Source organism: Schistocerca nitens, chromosome 12 (genome assembly GCF_023898315.1).
Source record: "Schistocerca nitens isolate TAMUIC-IGC-003100 chromosome 12, iqSchNite1.1, whole genome shotgun sequence".
Taxonomy (NCBI): domain Eukaryota; kingdom Metazoa; phylum Arthropoda; class Insecta; order Orthoptera; family Acrididae; genus Schistocerca; species Schistocerca nitens.
This window is the reverse complement of record NC_064625.1, coordinates 19,084,427-19,102,703: the sequence shown is the minus strand read 5'-3', so window position 1 is coordinate 19,102,703 and position 18,277 is coordinate 19,084,427.

Here is an 18,277-nt window from a genome sequence, read left to right as displayed (position 1 = left end):
GCGACAGCGTGGACGTGAACCGTATGTGCAGTTGACGGACTTTGAGCGAGGGCGTACAGTGGGCATGCGGGAGGCCGGGTGGACGTACCACCGAATTGCTCAACACGTGGGGCGTGAGGTCTCCACAGTACATCGATGTTGTCGCCAGTGGTCGGCGGAAGGTGCACGTGCCCGTCGACCTGGGACCGGACCGCAGCGACGCACGGATGCACGCCAAGACCGTAGGATCCTACGCAGTGCCGTAGGGGACCGCACCGCCACTTCCCAGCAAATTAGGGACACTGTTGCTCCTGGGGTATCGGCGAGGATCATTCGCAACCGTCTCCATGAAGCTGGGCTACGGTCCCGCACACCGTTAGGCCGTCTTCCGCTCACGCCCCAACATCGTGCAGCCCGCCTCCAGTGGTGTCGCGACAGGCGTGAATGGAGGGACGAATGGAGACGTGTCGTCTTCAGCGATGAGAGTCGCTTCTGCCTTGGTGCCAATGATGGTCGTATGCGTGTTTGGCGCCGTGCAGGTGAGCGCCACAATCAGGACTGCATACGACCGAGGCACACAGTGCCAACACCCGGCATCATGGTGTGGGGAGCGATCTCCTACACTGGCCGTACACCACTGGTGATCGTCGAGGGGACACTGAATAGTGCACGGTACATCCAAACCGTCATCGAACCCATCGGTCTACCATTCCTAGACCGGCAAGGGAACTTGCTGTTGCAACAGGACAATGCACGTCCGCATGTATCCCGTGCCACCCAACGTGCTCTAGAAGGTGTAAGTCAACTACCCTGGCCAGCAAGATCTCCGGATCTGTCCCCCATTGAGCATGTTTGGGACTGGATGAAGCGTCGTCTCACGCGGTCTGCACGTCCAGCACGAACGCTGGTCCAACTGAGGCGCCAGGTGGAAATGGCATGGCAAGCCGTTCCACAGGACTACATCCAGCATCTCTACGATCGTCTCCACGGGAGAATAGCAGCCTGCATTGCTGCGAAAGGTGGATATACACTGTACTAGTGCCGACATTGTGCATGCTCTGTTGCCTGTGTCTATGTGCCTGTGGTTCTGTCAGTTTGATCATGTGATGTATCTGACCCCAGGAATGTGTCAATAAAGTTTCCCCTTCCTGGGACAATGAATTTACGGTGTTCTTATTTCAATTTCCAGGAGTGTATTTTTCCCTAATGTCATTTTTAGGATTATTTAAACCGGTGGAGGCCGTATTACGCTCTTCAGTTGTTAGAGGCCGTATTACGATCTTCGGTTGTTAGAGGGCGTTTTACGCTCTTCAGTTGAAGGAAACTACTGTCCACCAGTGTAGTAGTGCATTGTCTCTGTTTACTAATGGACCGATACACCTGGAGTGACTACTCTGATATGATTGGTGCGTACTGCGTAGCGCACCACAATGGACGAGCTACACAGCGGGTTTACCAACAGCAATATCCTAATCGCCGTATCCCGCTTCAAACGACCTTTGCTGCTGTGTACCAACGTCTGCATGACACTGGGTCGTTTAGCAAATTACCTGGACAGGGTCGCCGTCGCACGGTAAGAACGCTGCAATTTGAGGAAGCTGTCTTGCAGCATGTGGAGCGGGATCCTTCAATCAGAACTCGTGCAATTGCACGTAACATGGGAACGAATCAGACGAATGTAAGAACAGTCCTTCGAGAGCAGTTGTTACATCCATTTCACTTACAGCGAGTCCACAATCTGGAACCAGTTGATTACCCACCCAGAGCACAGGTTTCGCAGTAGTACCTAAAAAAGTGTGAAATGCATCCTACATTTCCATCCTCTGTGTTGTTTACGGGAAGCAACGTTCGGGCGTGATGGAGTCTTCAACATGCACAATTCACATGTTTGGAGTGAGGATAACCCACATGCCACAGTTACTAGCGCTCATCAAGTGCGGCTCTTCGTTAACGTGTTGTTGGGGACTGTTTAATTGGGCCGTATCTGCTACCTAGGCCATTAAATGGCAGCCACTATTACAATTTTCTCGCCAGAGCATTGCCAGAATTGCTGGAAGACGTCCCGCTCCCTACAAGATAACGCATGTGGTTCCAACATGACGGGGCGCCGGCGCATTTTAGTCTTCGTGTGCGTCGATTCCTGGACCGACGGTTGAAACCTGCTCGATTTACGCAACTCCTGTTGTTCAGAGGAGGATGTGGTTGCCTGAATAGTAGCAGCAACAGGAACAATTCAGGATACTCCTGGGGTTTCTGCCCGTGTCAGACAGAACATGATTTGACGGTGTAACCTTTGGCCGGCCAGTGCGGCCGAGTGATTTTCGGCGCTTCAGTCTGGAACCGCGCGACGGCTACGGTCGCAGGTTCGAATCCTGCCTCGGGCATGGACGTGAGTGATGTCCTTACATTGCATAGGTTTAAGTAGTTCTAAGTTCTAGGGGACTGATGACCTCAGATGTTAAGTCCATAGTGCTCAGAGCCTTTTGAACCATTTGGTGTAACCTTTGTTTACGTGTCAATACAGGCATTTTTGAAAATCTACTGTAATTGAAATTGGGTTGCGTAGATGTGTTATCTCCTGGTCATAAAAAAATGGAAAGGTGCTTGTTGGTTTAATTAAGTTGCCGCAAGAGAATTCTTCCTGTACCGGTTTAAATACTCCTCGTAGGAAAAAATGACATTAGGGAAAAATATTTGTTTTGATGTCCCCTACAACCCCCAGAGTTTGTCGGTTTAAATACGGGCTGGCTCTGAGCACTATGGGACTTAACATCTGAGCTCATCAGTCCCCTAGAACTTAGAACTACTTAAACCTAACTACCCTAAGGACATCACACACATCCATGCCCGAGGCAGGATTCGAACATGCGACCGTAGCGGTCGCTCGGTTCCAGACTGAAGCGCCTAGAACCGCTCGACCACACAGGCCGGCGGTTTAAATACTTTTCACCCTGTACATACAGGGTGTTTCATAGTTCACATTACACACTTCTAGAGGCTGTAAAGGGGAATTAGTAGATAAAGTTTTACACGGAAATCCCTGTCCGGAAACGTCATCCAAAGACGCTACAGAACGTCATAGTTACAGGCGCCTGCGCCTATGGATGTACGTGTACAGGCTGTTACAAAAAGGTACGGCCAAACTTTCAGGGAACATTCCTCACACACAAATAAAGAAAAGATGTTATGTGGACATGTGTCCGGAAACGCTTAATTTCCATGTTAGAGCTCATTTTAGTTTCGTCAGTATGTACTGTACTTTGTCGATTCACATTGCCCAATTGAATTTAATTGGCCCAATTGAAGGAAGGTAATGTTGACTTCGGTGCTTGTGTTGACATGCGACTCATTGCTCTACAGTACTAGCATCAAGCACATTAGTACTTAGCATCAATAGGTTAGTGTTCATCACGAACGTCGTTTTACAGTCAGTGCAATGTTTACAAATGCAGAGTTGGCAGATGCCCATTTGATGTATGGATTAGCACGCAGCAATAGCCGTGGCGCGCTACGTTTGTATCGGGACAGATTTCCAGAACGAAGGTGTCCCGACAGGAAGACGTTCGAAGCAATTGATCGGCGTCTTAGGGAGCACGGAACATTCCAGCCTATGACTCGCGACTGGGGAAGACCTAGAACGACGAGGACACCAGCAATGGACGAGGCAATTCTTCGTGCACTTGACGATAACCCTGATGTCAGCGTCAGAGAAGTTGCTGCTGTACAAGGTAACGTTGACCACTTCACTGTATGGAGAGTGCTACGGGAGAACCAGATGTTTCCGTACCATGTACAGCGTGTGCAGGCACTACATTATACTTCTGCGAATGGTTCATCCAACAATGTGTCAATCCTCATTTCAGTGCGAATGTTCTCTTTACGGATGAGGCTTCATTCCAACGTTATCAAATTGTAAATTTTCACAATCAACATGTGTGGGCTGACGAGAATCCGCACGCAATTGTGCAATCACGTCATCAACACAGATTTTCTGTGAACGTTTGGGCAGGCATTGTTGGTGATGTCTTGATTGGGCCCCATGTTCTTCCACCTACGCTCAATGGAACACGTTATCATGATTTCATACGGGATACTCTACGTGTGCTGCTAGAACATGTGCCTTTACGACACAACATGTGGTTCATGCACGATGGAGCTCCTGCAAATTTCAGTCGAAGTGTTCGTACGCTTCTCAACAACAGATTCGGTGACCGATGGATTGGTAGAGGCGGACCAATTCCATGGCCTCCACGCTCTCCTGACCTCAAGACTTTCATTTATGGGGGCATTTGAAAGCTCTTGTCTACGCAACCCCGGTACCAAATGTAGAGACTCTTCGTGCTCGTATTGTGGACGGCTGTGATACAAAACGCCATTCTCCAGGGCTGCATCAGCGCATCAGGGATTCCATGCGACGGAGGGTGGATGCATGTATCCTCGCTAACGGAGGACATTTTGATCATTTCCTGTAACAAAGTGTTTGAAGTCACGCTGGTAGATTCTGTTGCTGTGTGTTTCCATTCCATGATTAATGTGATTTGAAGAGAAGTAATAAAATGAGCCCTAACATGGAAAGTAAGCGTTTCCGGACAAATGTCCACATAACATATTTTCTTTCGTTGTGTGTGAGGAATATTTCCTGAAAGTTGGGCCGTACCTTTTTGTAACACCCTGTGTAAAGGGTGATTCCGAGACAATATTACAAACTCTCTAGGCTGTTGGAGAGGGATATACACTCCTGGAAATTGAAATAATAACACCGTGAATTCATTGTCCCAGGAAGGGGAAACTTTATTGACACATTCCTGGGGTCAGATACATCACATGATCACACTGACAGAACCACAGGCACATAGACACAGGCAACAGAGCATGCACAATGTCGGCACTAGTACAGTGTATATCCACCTTTCGCAGCAATGCAGGCTGCTATTCTCCCATGGAGACGATCGTAGAGATGCTGGATGTAGTCCTGTGGAACGGCTTGCCATGCCATTTCCACCTGGCGCCTCAGTTGGACCAGCGTTCGTGCTGGACGTGCAGACCGCGTGAGACGACGCTTCATCCAGTCCCAAACATGCTCAATGGGGGACAGATCCGGAGATCTTGCTGGCCAGGGTAGTTGACTTACACCTTCTAGAGCACGTTGGGTGGCACGGGATACATGCGGACGTGCATTGTCCTGTTGGAACAGCAAGTTCCCTTGCCGGTCTAGGAATGGTAGAACGATGGGTTCGATGACGGTTTGGATGTACCGTGCACTATTCAGTGTCCCCTCGACGATCACCAGTGGTGTACGGCCAGTGTAGGAGATCGCTCCCCACACCATGATGCCGGGTGTTGGCCCTGTGTGCCTCGGTCGTATGCAGTCCTGATTGTGGCGCTCACCTGCACGGCGCCAAACACGCATACGACCATCATTGGCACCAAGGCAGAAGCGACTCTCATCGCTGAAGACGACACGTCTCCATTCGTCCCTCCATTCACGCCTGTCGCGACACCACTGGAGGCGGGCTGCACGATGTTGGGGCGTGAGCGGAAGACGGCCTAACGGTGTGCGGGACCGTAGCCCAGCTTCATGGAGACGGTTGCGAATGGTCCTCGCCGATACCCCAGGAGCAACAGTGTCCCTAATTTGCTGGGAAGTGGCGGTGCGGTCCCCTACGGCACTGCGTAGGATCCTACGGTCTTGGCGTGCATCCGTGCGTCGCTGCGGTCCGGTCCCAGGTCGACGGGCACGTGCACCTTCCGCCGACCACTGGCGACAACATCGATGTACTGTGGAGACCTCACGCCCCACGTGTTGAGCAATTCGGCGGTACGTCCACCCGGCCTCCCGCATGCCCACTATACGCCCTCGCTCAAAGTCCGTCTACTGCACATACGGGTCACGTCCACGCTGTCGCGGCATGCTACCAGTGTTAAAGACTGCGATGGAGCTCCGTATGCCACGGCAAACTGGCTGACACTGACGGCGGCGGTGCACAAATGCTGCGCAGCTAGTGCCATTCGACGGCCAACACCGCGGTTCCTGGTGTGTCCGCTGTGCCGTGCGTGTGATCATTGCTTGTACAGCCCTCTCGCAGTGTCCGGAGCAAGTATGGTGGGTCTGACACACCGGTGTCAATGTGTTCTTTTTTCCATTTCCAGGAGTGTATGTATCAATTCGTGTTAAGGGTCCCTGGTTTGGAAACTACCGAGTCGAAAGTTACAAGCGAGTATCATTCTGGTACCTTTGACAGTGGAATACATGCGCCAGTGCTGTTGTTGCTAAGAATGTAGGTATGCAACTTTCAGATACGGTGAAATGTGGACGAAAACGAGGAAAATGTCTAGTAGATACGGACTCTAAAATGCATATTTCCGAGGAGCTATGAGGACTTATTCATCTTCACTAATGTGAGAGCGTGCATCTCGCGATCACGCGGTTTCGTTCTCGCTTCCCGAGCACGGGATCACGGCTTCGATTCCCGGCTGGGTCAGGGATTTTCCCCTGGCTCTAGATGACTGGGTGTCTGTGTTGTCCTTATCATGTCATCATCATTCATGAAAGTGACGAAATTGGGCTGGGACATTTTTTCTTGTTTTGATTCATACTAGCACCTCTGAAACTTGCCTACCCTACAATCTTAACAACAGTATCTGTACATGTACGAGGGTCGTTCAATAAGTGGAAATGAAGTCCCATTCTTCTTGACAGAGCATAGGGGAACGGTACTGGGGACCTGCACCGCCGTACTAGGCAAGATCTGAATGGCGGTGGTTTGCCATTGTCTTCCTCCGACCGTAACAGGGATGAGTGATAATGACGAAGACGACACAACAACACCCAGTCGTCTGGGGGCAGGTGAAAATCCCTGACCCCGCCGGGAACCGAACCCGTGACCCTAGGCTCGGGAAGCGAGAAGAGCGGAAGTTCTACATCTACATCTTCGTGATTACTCTGCTATTCAGAGGCAGAGGGTTCAATGAACCACCTTGAAGCTGTCTCTCTACCTTTCCACTCTCGAATGGCGCGCGGGAAAAATGAGCACTTAAATTTTTCTGTGCAAGCCCTGATTTCTCTTATTTTATCGTGATGATCATTTCTCTCTATGTAGGTGGGTGCCAATAGAATGTTTTCGCAATCGGAGGGGAAAACTGGTGATTGAAATTTCATGAGAAGATCCCGTCGCAGCGAAGAATGCCTTTGTTTTAATGATTGCCACTCCACGTATCATGTCTGTGGCACTGTCTCCCCTATTTCGCGATAATACAAAATGAGCTGCCCTTCTTCGAACTGGTACGGATCCAACACCGCACAACAATACTCTAGAACAGGGCGGAAAAGTGTAGTGTAAGCAGTCTCTTTAGTAGACCTGTTGCAGCAGCCGAGAATTCTTTCGGGTTGTAAGGACGTGGTCCATGGAACTCTTCTATCCCCGACGTTTCGTCCAAAGCTACGTTGGACATCTTCGGAGGTGCTTCTGGTTGGGGTGAGCCTTGCCGACAGACGAGTCGGACGTCAAAGAACGGCCGAAATACCATGGAAAGTGGGTGTTGTCTGGATTTCACGTGATAGCATAGATAAACCTTGTCAAGGATAAAATATAACTATCGATCATAGTATGTCAAAGATAAAAACTTCTCATCGATTCTGTAGCGCTACTGTCCATGTATTGCTGAGTTTCATAGCTTCTTCTTTTCTATATAGCCGTAGATAATAGTTCGTCATAGTAGGTGAAATTTCAGTTTCCGAAAATTTCACTACGTGATCACCCGACTGAAGAGCATGTTCCGCCACGGCTGATTTGCCTGTTTTCCCTAGTCGGCAAAGACTTTTATGTTCCTTCAACGGTGTATTCACACTTCTCTTTGTAGTTCAAATGTAAACCCTACCACATGTACACGGAATCTTGTATACACCACTTGCAGACAGAGGGGGACGTTTATCATTAATGGAACGCAGTGTTTGGCCTATTTTCTTAGTTGGTCTGAAAATCGGTCGAATGTTATGTTTCCTTAAAATCTTGCCGATTTGATGCGTAACTTGTTCGATGAAGGGTAGACGAGCCATGTTCTTCCATCGCTGTGTCGTATCGTTGTCCTTAGACCTCCTGTTATTCGGTCGCAAAACTCTATTTATTTCCTTACTAGAGTACCCATTCTTCTCAAGAGCCTGCTTTAGATGTTTTAACTTGGTGTCCAGGTGTTCCGGCGTACAAATCCTTTTAGCTCTCTCCACTAGACTTTTAATTACACCTCTTTTCTGTTGTGGATGATGAATGGAATCCTTATACAAGTGTCTGTCGGTATGTGTAACCTTCCGAAAGACTTTATGTTTCACGCTGCCATCAGTCTGTCTCATAACGAAGACATCCATGAAGGATACTGCATTGTCTTTCTCCATTTCCATGGTAAACTGGATTTTAGGATTTATACTATTTAAATAACAAAAGAATTCGTCTAAAGCTTTTTTGCCATGTGACCAAACCACAAATGTATCATCCACGGATCGATACCATCGACATGGTTTCTTATTCGCTTTTTCCAGTGCTAATTGTTCGAATTCTTCTACGTAAAAATCGGCGACACCATCAACCTGCTCATAAAACTCATCCTCCCACTGGAACTGACTAGAGGTGAGACAGCGTCTGAAAAGAGCAGTCAAATCTGCTGGGAAAACATCCGCTATGTAAAGCATAACTTCGTTAAGCGGAATCATCGTAAATAACATAGTCCTTTATTTATGGCGTTTCTCAAGAAGAGAAATTTGTTAACATCGGGTATAGATTTGAATATATAGATATAGATATAAATATAGATATCTATATCTATAGATATAGATATAAATGACAGCATATCGTTTCTGAAAGTATTTGTATGGTTTGTAGCCGTGTATGGAAGATAAACTTTGACGACAAAGAGTTTAGACAAGAAGAGAATGGAAGATTTTGAAAGGTGGTGCTACAGAAGAATTCTGAAGATTAGATAGGTAGATCACGTAACTAATGAGGAGGTACTGAAAAGAATTGGGGAGAAAAGAAATTTGCAGCATAATCTCACCAAAAGAAGGGATCAGTTGATAGGACACGTTCTCAGACGTCAAGGGATCACCAGTTTAGTAGTGGAGGGAAGTGTGGGGAGGAAAACTCGTAGATGGAGAACAAGAGATTAATAATAAATTAGGCAGCGTTGCAATAGTTACTCGGAGATGAAGGCTTACACAGCATAGAATAACATGGAGAGCCTCATCAAACCAGTCTGCGGAATGTAGAGCATAACAATAACATATAAAGGGAAAACTTTGTTTCCAAAAATTTCGGGAAGTTCTTGACCTATGTACTTCAAGTTTTTGCATGATACTGTAATAAAACATTCGCACGGACATAGGCTACAGACAGGGCGTCCAATGAAGGTGTTCCTGATTTCAAAATAAAATATACTGGAAACAAAAATCTTGTGATTGCTTTAATTTCAAGTTTGACGGTGGTTAACAAATGGCAAAAGAAATATTTTCACGTGTGAAATTTTCCTTTGGATATACTGCCAAATCTCAAGTTCCTAGTTCAATGGGAAGTACCATGTAGGTTTTGATGAGTGAGTTTTCATTATCAAAATATGCGTATAAACGGCCGTACCTTCCGACTGCATTGACTTGAAAACTTCAATTTTTCATACAGCCAAGGGACCGTAGATCTTACTATGTGAGATAAATATGAACTTGATACGTCTCCCATTTCCTGAGAAAAAGAGTTCTTAACAATCGGGGAGCAGTCAGACAGACAATCGGATAACAAACTGATGCTATAAATGTTCAGTTTTTACCGATTGAGGAACACTAATAATGTCCACCCTTTCTCATTTTTAAAGCTGTCAGTGGCTCAGAAAGGTGTTCAATACGCACCATCAAAATTTTTTGATCATTTGCCAAATACCATAAAATATTTCACAGGTACTAAAGCAAGTTTTAAATGAAGGAGGAGGAGGAGGAGATTAGTGTTTAACGTCCCGTCGACAACGAGGTCATTAGAGACGGAGCGCAAGCTCGGGTGAGGGAAGGATGGGGAAGGAAATCGGCCGTGCCCTTTCAAAGGAACCATCCCGGCATTTGCCTGAAGCGATTTAGGGAAATCACGGAAAACCTAAATCAGGATGGCCGGAGACGGGATTGAACCGTCGTCCTCCCGAATGCGAGTCCAGTGTGCTAACCACTGCGCCCCCTCGCTCGGTGCAAGTTTTAAATCTAAACTAAAGTTGTTTCTGTTGGACATCTCCTTGTATTGCATGGACGAATTTCTATTTAAAATTTGGCGCCGTGTAGATTTTATCTGTAGTGCCATGAGTTGAACTAAAAAAATTATTTGTTCATTAATGTTAATACTAATCATGTGTACGTGTAAAGTGAATCTTTCCACAGCATTTCGATGAACAAATAATCCTGAATGAGATTTTCACTCTGCAGCGGAGTGTGCGCTGATATGAAACTTCCTGGCAGATTAAAACTGTGTGCCCGACCGAGACTCGAACTTGGGACCTTTGCCTTTCGCGGGCAAATGCTCTACCAACTGAGCTACCGAAGCACGACTCACACCCGGTACTCACAGCTTTACTTCTGCCAGTACCTCGTCTCCTACATTCCAAACTTTACAGAAGCTCTCCTGCGAAAGGCAAAGGTCCGAGTTCGAGTCTCGGTCGGGCACACAGTTTTAATCTGCCAGGAAGTTAAATAATCCTGAGTTAATAACGAGCATCAAAGCCGATCCAGGGATTAGTGAACACAGGGTTGTCGTAGCGAGATTGAATATTGTAACCCCAAAATCCTCGAAAAATAAGCGAAAAATATATCTATTGAAAAAAGCAGATAAAAAATTCACTTGACGCCTTCCTGAGAGACAATCGACACTCATTCCAAATCAACAATGTAATTGTAGACCAGATGTGGCTTAAATTCAAAGAATATGATCGGTAGCAATTCAGAGATTTATACCAAATAAATTAACGAACGACGGAGATGATCCTCCTTGGTACACAAAACGAGTTAGAACACTGTTGCAGAAACGACGAAACAAACATGCCAAATTTAACAGACGCAAAATCCCCAAGATTGGCGATCTTTTACAGAAGCTCGGGATTTAGCGCAGAGTTCAATGCGAGATGCCTATAACAGTTTCCACAACGAAACTTTGTCTCGAAACCTGGCAGAAAATCCAAATACACTCCTGGAAATGGAAAAAAGAACACATTGACAGCGGTGTGTCAGACCCACCATACTTACTCCGGACACTGCGAGAGGGCTGTACAAGCAATGATCACACGCACGGCACAGCGGACACACCAGGAACCGCGGTGTTGGCCGTCGAATGGCGCTAGCTGCGCAGCATTTGTGCACCGCCGCCGTCAGTGTCAGCCAGTTTGCCGTGGCATACGGAGCTCCATCGCAGTCTTTAACACTGGTAGCATGCCGCGACAGCGTGGACGTGAACCGTATGTGCAGTTGACGGACTTTGAGCGAGGGCGTATAGTGGGCATGCGGGAGGCCGGGTGGACGTACCGCCGAATTGCTCAACACGTGGGGCGTGAGGTCTCCACAGTACATCGATGTTGTCGCCAGTGGTCGGCGGAAGGTGCACGTGCCCGTCGACCTGGGACCGGACCTCAGCGACGCACGGATGCACGCCAAGACCGTAGGATCCTACGCAGTGCCGTAGGGGACCGCACCGCCACTTCCCAGCAAATTAGGGACACTGTTGCTCCTGGGGTATCGGCGAGGACCATTCGCAACCGTCTCCATGAAGCTGGGCTACGGTCCCGCACACCGTTAGGCCGTCTTCCGCTCACGCCCCAACATCGTGCAGCCCGCCTCCAGTGGTGTCGCGACAGGCGTGAATGGAGGGACGAATGGAGACGTCTCGTCTTCAGCGATGAGAGTCGCTTCTGCCTTGGTGCCAATGATGGTCGTATGCGTGTTTGGCGCCGTGCAGGTGAGCGCCACAATCAGGACTGCATACGACCCAGGCACACAGGGCCAACACCCGGCATCATGGTGTGGGGAGCGATCTCCTACACTGGCCGTACACCACTGGTGATCGTCGAGGGGACACTGAATAGTGCACGGTACATCCAAACCGTCATCGAACCCATCGTTCTACCATTCCTAGACCGGCAAGGGAACTTGCTGTTCCAACAGGACAATGCACGTCCGCATGTATCCCGTGCCACCCAACGTGCTCTAGAAGGTGTAAGTCAACTACCCTGGCCAGCAAGATCTCCGGATCTGTCCCCCATTGAGCATGTTTGGGACTGAATGAAGCGTCGTCTCACGCGGTCTGCACGTCCAGCACGAACGCTGGTCCAACTGAGGCGCCAGGTGGAAATGGCATGGCAAGCCGTTCCACAGGACTACATCCAGCATCTCTACGATCGTCTCCATGGGAGAATAGCAGCCTGCATTGCTGCGAAAGGTGGATATACACTGTACTAGTGCCGACATTGTGCATGCTCTGTTGCCTGTGTCTATGTGCCTGTGGTTCTGTCAGTGTGATCATGTGATGTATCTGACCCCAGGAATGTGTCAATAAAGTTTCCCCTTCCTGGGACAATGAATTCACGGTGTTCTTATTTCAATTTCCAGGAGTGTAGATTCTGATCGTATGTGAAGTATGTTAGCGGCAAGAAACAATCGATGCCTTCTCTTCGAGAACAGCTGCCAACATGAGTAACGTAGAAGTAAATATCCTCGGAGCAGTGAAGCAACTTATATCAATAAAAGTAAGTCTTCTGGTCCAGACTGTATACCAATTAGGTTCCTTTCGGAGTATGCTGATGCATTAGCTCCATACTTAACAATCATATAGAACTGTTCTCTCGCCGAAAGATCCGTACCCAAAGACTGGGAAGTTGCACAGGTCACACCAATATTGAAGAAAGGTAATAGGAGTAATCCACTACATTACAGGCACATATCATTAACGTCGATATGCAGCAGGATTTTGGGACATATATTCCGTTCGAACATTATGAATTACCTCGAAGAAAACGGTCTATTGGCACACACTCAACATGGGTTTAGAAAACATCGTTCCTGTGAAACACAGCTAGCTCTTTTTCACGTAAAGTATTCATTGCTAGTGACAAGGGATTTCAGACCGATTCCGTAATTCTGGATTTCCGGAAGGCTTTTGACACTGTAACACACAAGCGGCTCGTAGTGAAATTGCGTGCTTATGCAATATCGTCTCATTTATGTGACTGGATTTGTGATTTCCTGTCAGAGAGGTCACAGTTCGTAGTAATTGACGGAAAGTCATCGAGCAAAACAGAAGCGATTTCTGGCGTTCCCCAAGGTAGTGCTATAGGGCCTATGCTGTTCCTTATCTAAATAAACGATTTGGGAGACAATCTGAGCAGCTGTCTTCGGTTGTTTGCAGATGACGCTGTCGTTTATCGACTAATAAATTCATCAGAAGATCAAAACAAATTGCAAAACGGTTTAGAAAAAATATGTGAATGGTGCGAAAATTGGCAGTTGACCCTAAATAACGAAAAGTGTGAGGTCATCCATATGAGTGCTAAAAGGAATCCGTTAAACTTCGGTTACACGATAAATTTGTCAAATCTAAAGACCGTAAAGCCAACTAAATTGCTAGGTATTACAATTACAAAAAACTTAAAGTGGAAGGAACACATATAAAATGCAATGGGGAAGGCTAACCAAAGACTGCGTTTTATTGGCAAGGCACTTAGAAAATGTAACAGACCTGCTAAGGAGACTGCCTACACTACGCTTGTCCGTCCTCTTTTAGAATACTGCTGCGTGGTGTGGCATCCTTACCAGATAGGACTGACGGAGCACATCGAAAAAGTTCAAAGAAAGGCAGCACGTTTTGTATTATCCGGAAATATGGGAGATAGTGGCACAGAAATGATACAGGATTTGGGGTGGAAATCATTAAAACAAAGGCGTTTTTCGTTGCGACAGAATCTTCTCACGAAATTCCAATCACCAACATTGTCCTCCGAATGCGAAAATATTTTCTTGACATCGATCCACATAGGATCGATCACCACGATAAAATAAGGAAAATCAGAGCTCGTACGGAAAGATATAGGTGTTCGTTCTTTCCGCGTGCTATACGAGATTGGAATAATAGAGAATTGTGAATGTGGTTCGATGAAACCTCTGCCAGGCACTTAAATGTGATACGCAGAGTATGCATGTAGATGTAGATGTAGATATAGAATCACCTGCGTATCCAAGCAGTTAGTACATCTTATGCAGATGTGTCGTTTAGTGTATGCTGTGCACACTGTGTTACAGTTTTAATGGGCAGTACTATAATTCGTTGTCTTTATGTCTATAAACAAAAATATACGGATCTAGATGGCTAGTGTATGAGGTGTGCGATAAAAGTCATGAGACTGATTTTTTTCTACCAAACTTTTTACTTTTTTTTCAAACAACAGTATTGTTCCCTTCAAAGTAGTTCCCTACGGCAGCTATACACAGGCCGAGTTATTGTACCCAGTCTTGGTAGCAGCGCTGAAAGGCTTCAACTGGCAGGGCCTCCAGTACGTCGGTCACGTTCTTTTGAATGTTCTCCAGAGTCCCAAAGTGACGTCCTTTAAAGACATTTTTGAACAATGGGAAAAGAAGAGAGTCACAAGGACTCAGGTGAATACGGAGGCTGTGGAACAACAGGAATTGCTTTTGAGTGGATGGAGCTGGCTGTGTGACATCGGGCATTGTCATGATGGAGCACCCACTTGCCTACAGTGTCCCGTCTCATTTGATTCACCCTCAGCCTTTCAAGGATATCTTTGCAAAACACTCGGTTCACACTTTGTCCTGGATGAATGAATTCCTTATGCAAGATACCACTTCTTCTTCTTCTTCTTCTTCTTCTACGAGATCAGGCCTAGTGGACCGCACGCTGCTAAGAGTTTCCTCCTCCACTGTATTCTGTCCATTGCTGCTATCCGCCATCCGTCCACTTATATTTATGATTGGGCCGGCCGCGGTGACCGAGCGGTTCTACGCGCTTCAGTCCGGAACCGCGCGTCTGCTATGGTCGCCGGCTGGAGTGGCCGTGCGGTTCTAGGCGCTACAGTCTGGAACCGAGCGACCGCTACGGTCGCAGGTTCGAATCCTGCCTCGGGCATGGATGTGTGTGATGTCCTTAGGTTAGTTAGGTGTAATTAGTTCCAAGTTATAGGCGACTAATGACCTCAGAAGTTAAGTCGCATAGTGCTCAGAGCCATTTGAATCATTTTGTTTGATCATTCGAGCTTTTTTCGGTCGAGGGGATGTCTCAGTGTGCCATTCCTCACTTTGCCGCTTTTTCTCAGAATCGTAATCAAAAGTCCAGCGTTCATCACACGACTGAACCATTCGTAGACATTGCCAATCCTCTCAAGAAGATTAACGTGCACGTTTCTTCGAGTGTACTTCTGTCTAGTTGTGAGATATTTTAGGCACTATTTTGGCACAAAGCTTTCGCATGTGCAACGCTTCCGTCAAAATTTGATGTACGGTGAAACTGTATAAGATTACCAGGTAACCCATCATCTTTATCGTGAAACGCCGTTCTGATCTCGCACTAGCACAAACACGATCGACCATTTCGTCGAATTTTGAAGTTGAAGGTCTGTCTGAGCGGGGATCAACTGCAACGTAATCTCGGCCTTCCAAAAACGATTCGTGTCAGCAAAAAACTTGTGCTTTTGTTAAGGAATGTTCCCCCCATGCCTCCCCAATGATTCAAAGATCACACTCGCGGATTCCCCAGTTTAATAATAAACTTGACGACATAACCTTGTACTAAATTCCGCTGTTCCATTTTCGTAATGAACAACAAAAACACAACTTCACTGATGGCGCTCTCAAAAATCACGTGATGGCTATACCGATATGAAATTGGAGTGAGCATCTGTAAGGAGTGAAGTCACTGGTCTACCCAACTACACTACTGGCCACTAAAATTGCTACACCACGAAGATGTGCTACAGACGCGAAATTTAACCGACAGGAAGAAGATGCTGTGATATGCAAATGATGAGCTTCTCAGAGCATTCACACAAGGTTGGCGCCGGTGGCGACGCCTACAACGTAGTGACATGAGGAAAGTTTCCAACCGATTTCTCATACACAAACAGCAGTTGACCGGCGTTGCCTGGTGAAACATTGTTGTGATGCCTCGTGTAAGGAGGAGAAATGCGTACCATCACGTTTCCGACTTTGATAAAGGTCGGATTGTAGCCTATCGCGATTACGGTTTATCCTATAGCGACATTGCTGCTCGCTTTGGTCGAGATCCAACGACTGTTAGCAGAATATGGAATCGGTGGGTTCAGGAGGGTAATACGGAACGCCGTGCTGGATCCCAGCGGCCTCGTATCACTAGCGGTCGAGATGACAGGCATTTTATCCGAATGGCTGTAACAGATCATGCAGCCACGTCTCGATCCCTGAGTCAACAGAGGGGGACGTTTGCAAGACAACAACCATCTGTACGAACAGTTCGACGACGTTTGCAGTAGCATGGACTATCAGCTCGGAGACCACGGCTGCGGTTACCCTTGACGCTGCATCACAGACAGGAGCGCCTGCGATGGTATACTCAACGACGAACTTGGGTACACGAATGGCAAAACGTCATTTTTTCGGATGAATCCAGGTTATGTTTACAGCATCATGATGGTCCCATCAGTGTTTGGCGACATCGTGGTGAATGCACATTGGAAGTCTGAATTCGTCATCGCCATACTGGCGTATTACCGGGCGTGATGGTATGTGGTGCCATTGGTTACACGTCTTCGTCACCTCTTGTTCGCATTGACGGCACTTTAAACAGTGGACGCTACATTTCAGATGTGTTACGACCCGTGGCTCCACCCTTCATTCCATCCCTTCGAAACCGTACATTTCAGCAGGATAATGCACGACCGCATGTTGCAGGGCCTATCTGGATACAGAAAATGTTTGATTGCTGCCCTGGCCAGCACATTCTCCAGATCTCTCACCAATTGAAAACGTCCAGTCAATGGTGGCCGAGCAACTGGCTCGTCACAATACTCCAGTTGCTACTCTTGATGAACTGTCGTTCGGATGTTGTCACGCTGTTTACTTTTGCCACACACCTCGTAGTTTGAACCTCGCAGAAGACGCACGTTTTATTTACCTATGGCCGTATTTGATTCCCTATTTTATCCGTCCTGTTAGTGTTAGACACAAGGGCAAGTGACTCTCTCTCTCTCTCTCTGTGTGTGTGTGTGTGTGTGTGTGTGGGACAGCACGTCAGCACGTGCTCTGGTCACGTGCGCCTACGTGGTCGCGTGCTGCAGCAGCGGCAGCAGTGCGGTGGTGGGGGTAAGGTAGGGGCGGCTTAGCGGCAGAGGAGGGGATCGATACCCCCTCCATACCCTCCCCCCCTTGCCCTCCCACCCCCTACCGCGTGCCACTGCGGCAGACGCCGTCGGCCCACCGACGCCCGGCGTCTTCCCAGGCGTCAACCTGCCGACCCGGAACCGCAGCAGACACTGGGTGGGACACACACCGCCACCGAATGCCACGGCCACAGGCCAGCGAAACCGCTCTGCGGTTCGCACTTAATGAGTACTTGGCAGGGAGTTCACAGAACCAATTTCAAGCTACCGTTCCATGATCGTTCCCCTCTCGAAAAGCACGTGGGAAAAATGAACATGAAATCTTTCCTTGCAAGCTCTGACTTCTCTTATTTTATTACCACATCCGTTTCTGCAGTATGAATGTGTTAGTAAAAGAAATATATTTTCAAAACTGTCGATCGAGATTTCGGCGCAACAAAAAATCATCTTTCTTTATACACTACTGGCCATTAAAATTGCTACATCAAGAAGAAATGCAGATGACAAACGCCTATTCATTGAACAAATATATTATACTAGAACTGACATGTAATTACATTTTCACGCAATTTGGGTACATAGATCCTGAGAAATCAGTACCCAGAACAACCACCTCTGGCCGTAATAACGGCCTTGATACGCCTGGGCATTGAGTCAAACATAGCTTGGATGCCGTGTACAGGTACAGCTGCCCATGCAGCTTCGATACGATACCACAGTTCATCAAGTGTAGTGACTTGCGTATTGTGACGAGCCAGTTGCTCGGCCACGATTGACCAGACGCTTTCAATTGGTGAGATATCTGGAGAATGTGCTGGCCAGGGCAGCAGTCGAACATTTTCTGTATCCAGAAAGGCCCGTACAGGACCTGCAATATGCGGTCGTGCATTATCCTGCTGAAATGTAGGGTTTCGCACGGATCGAATGAAGAGTA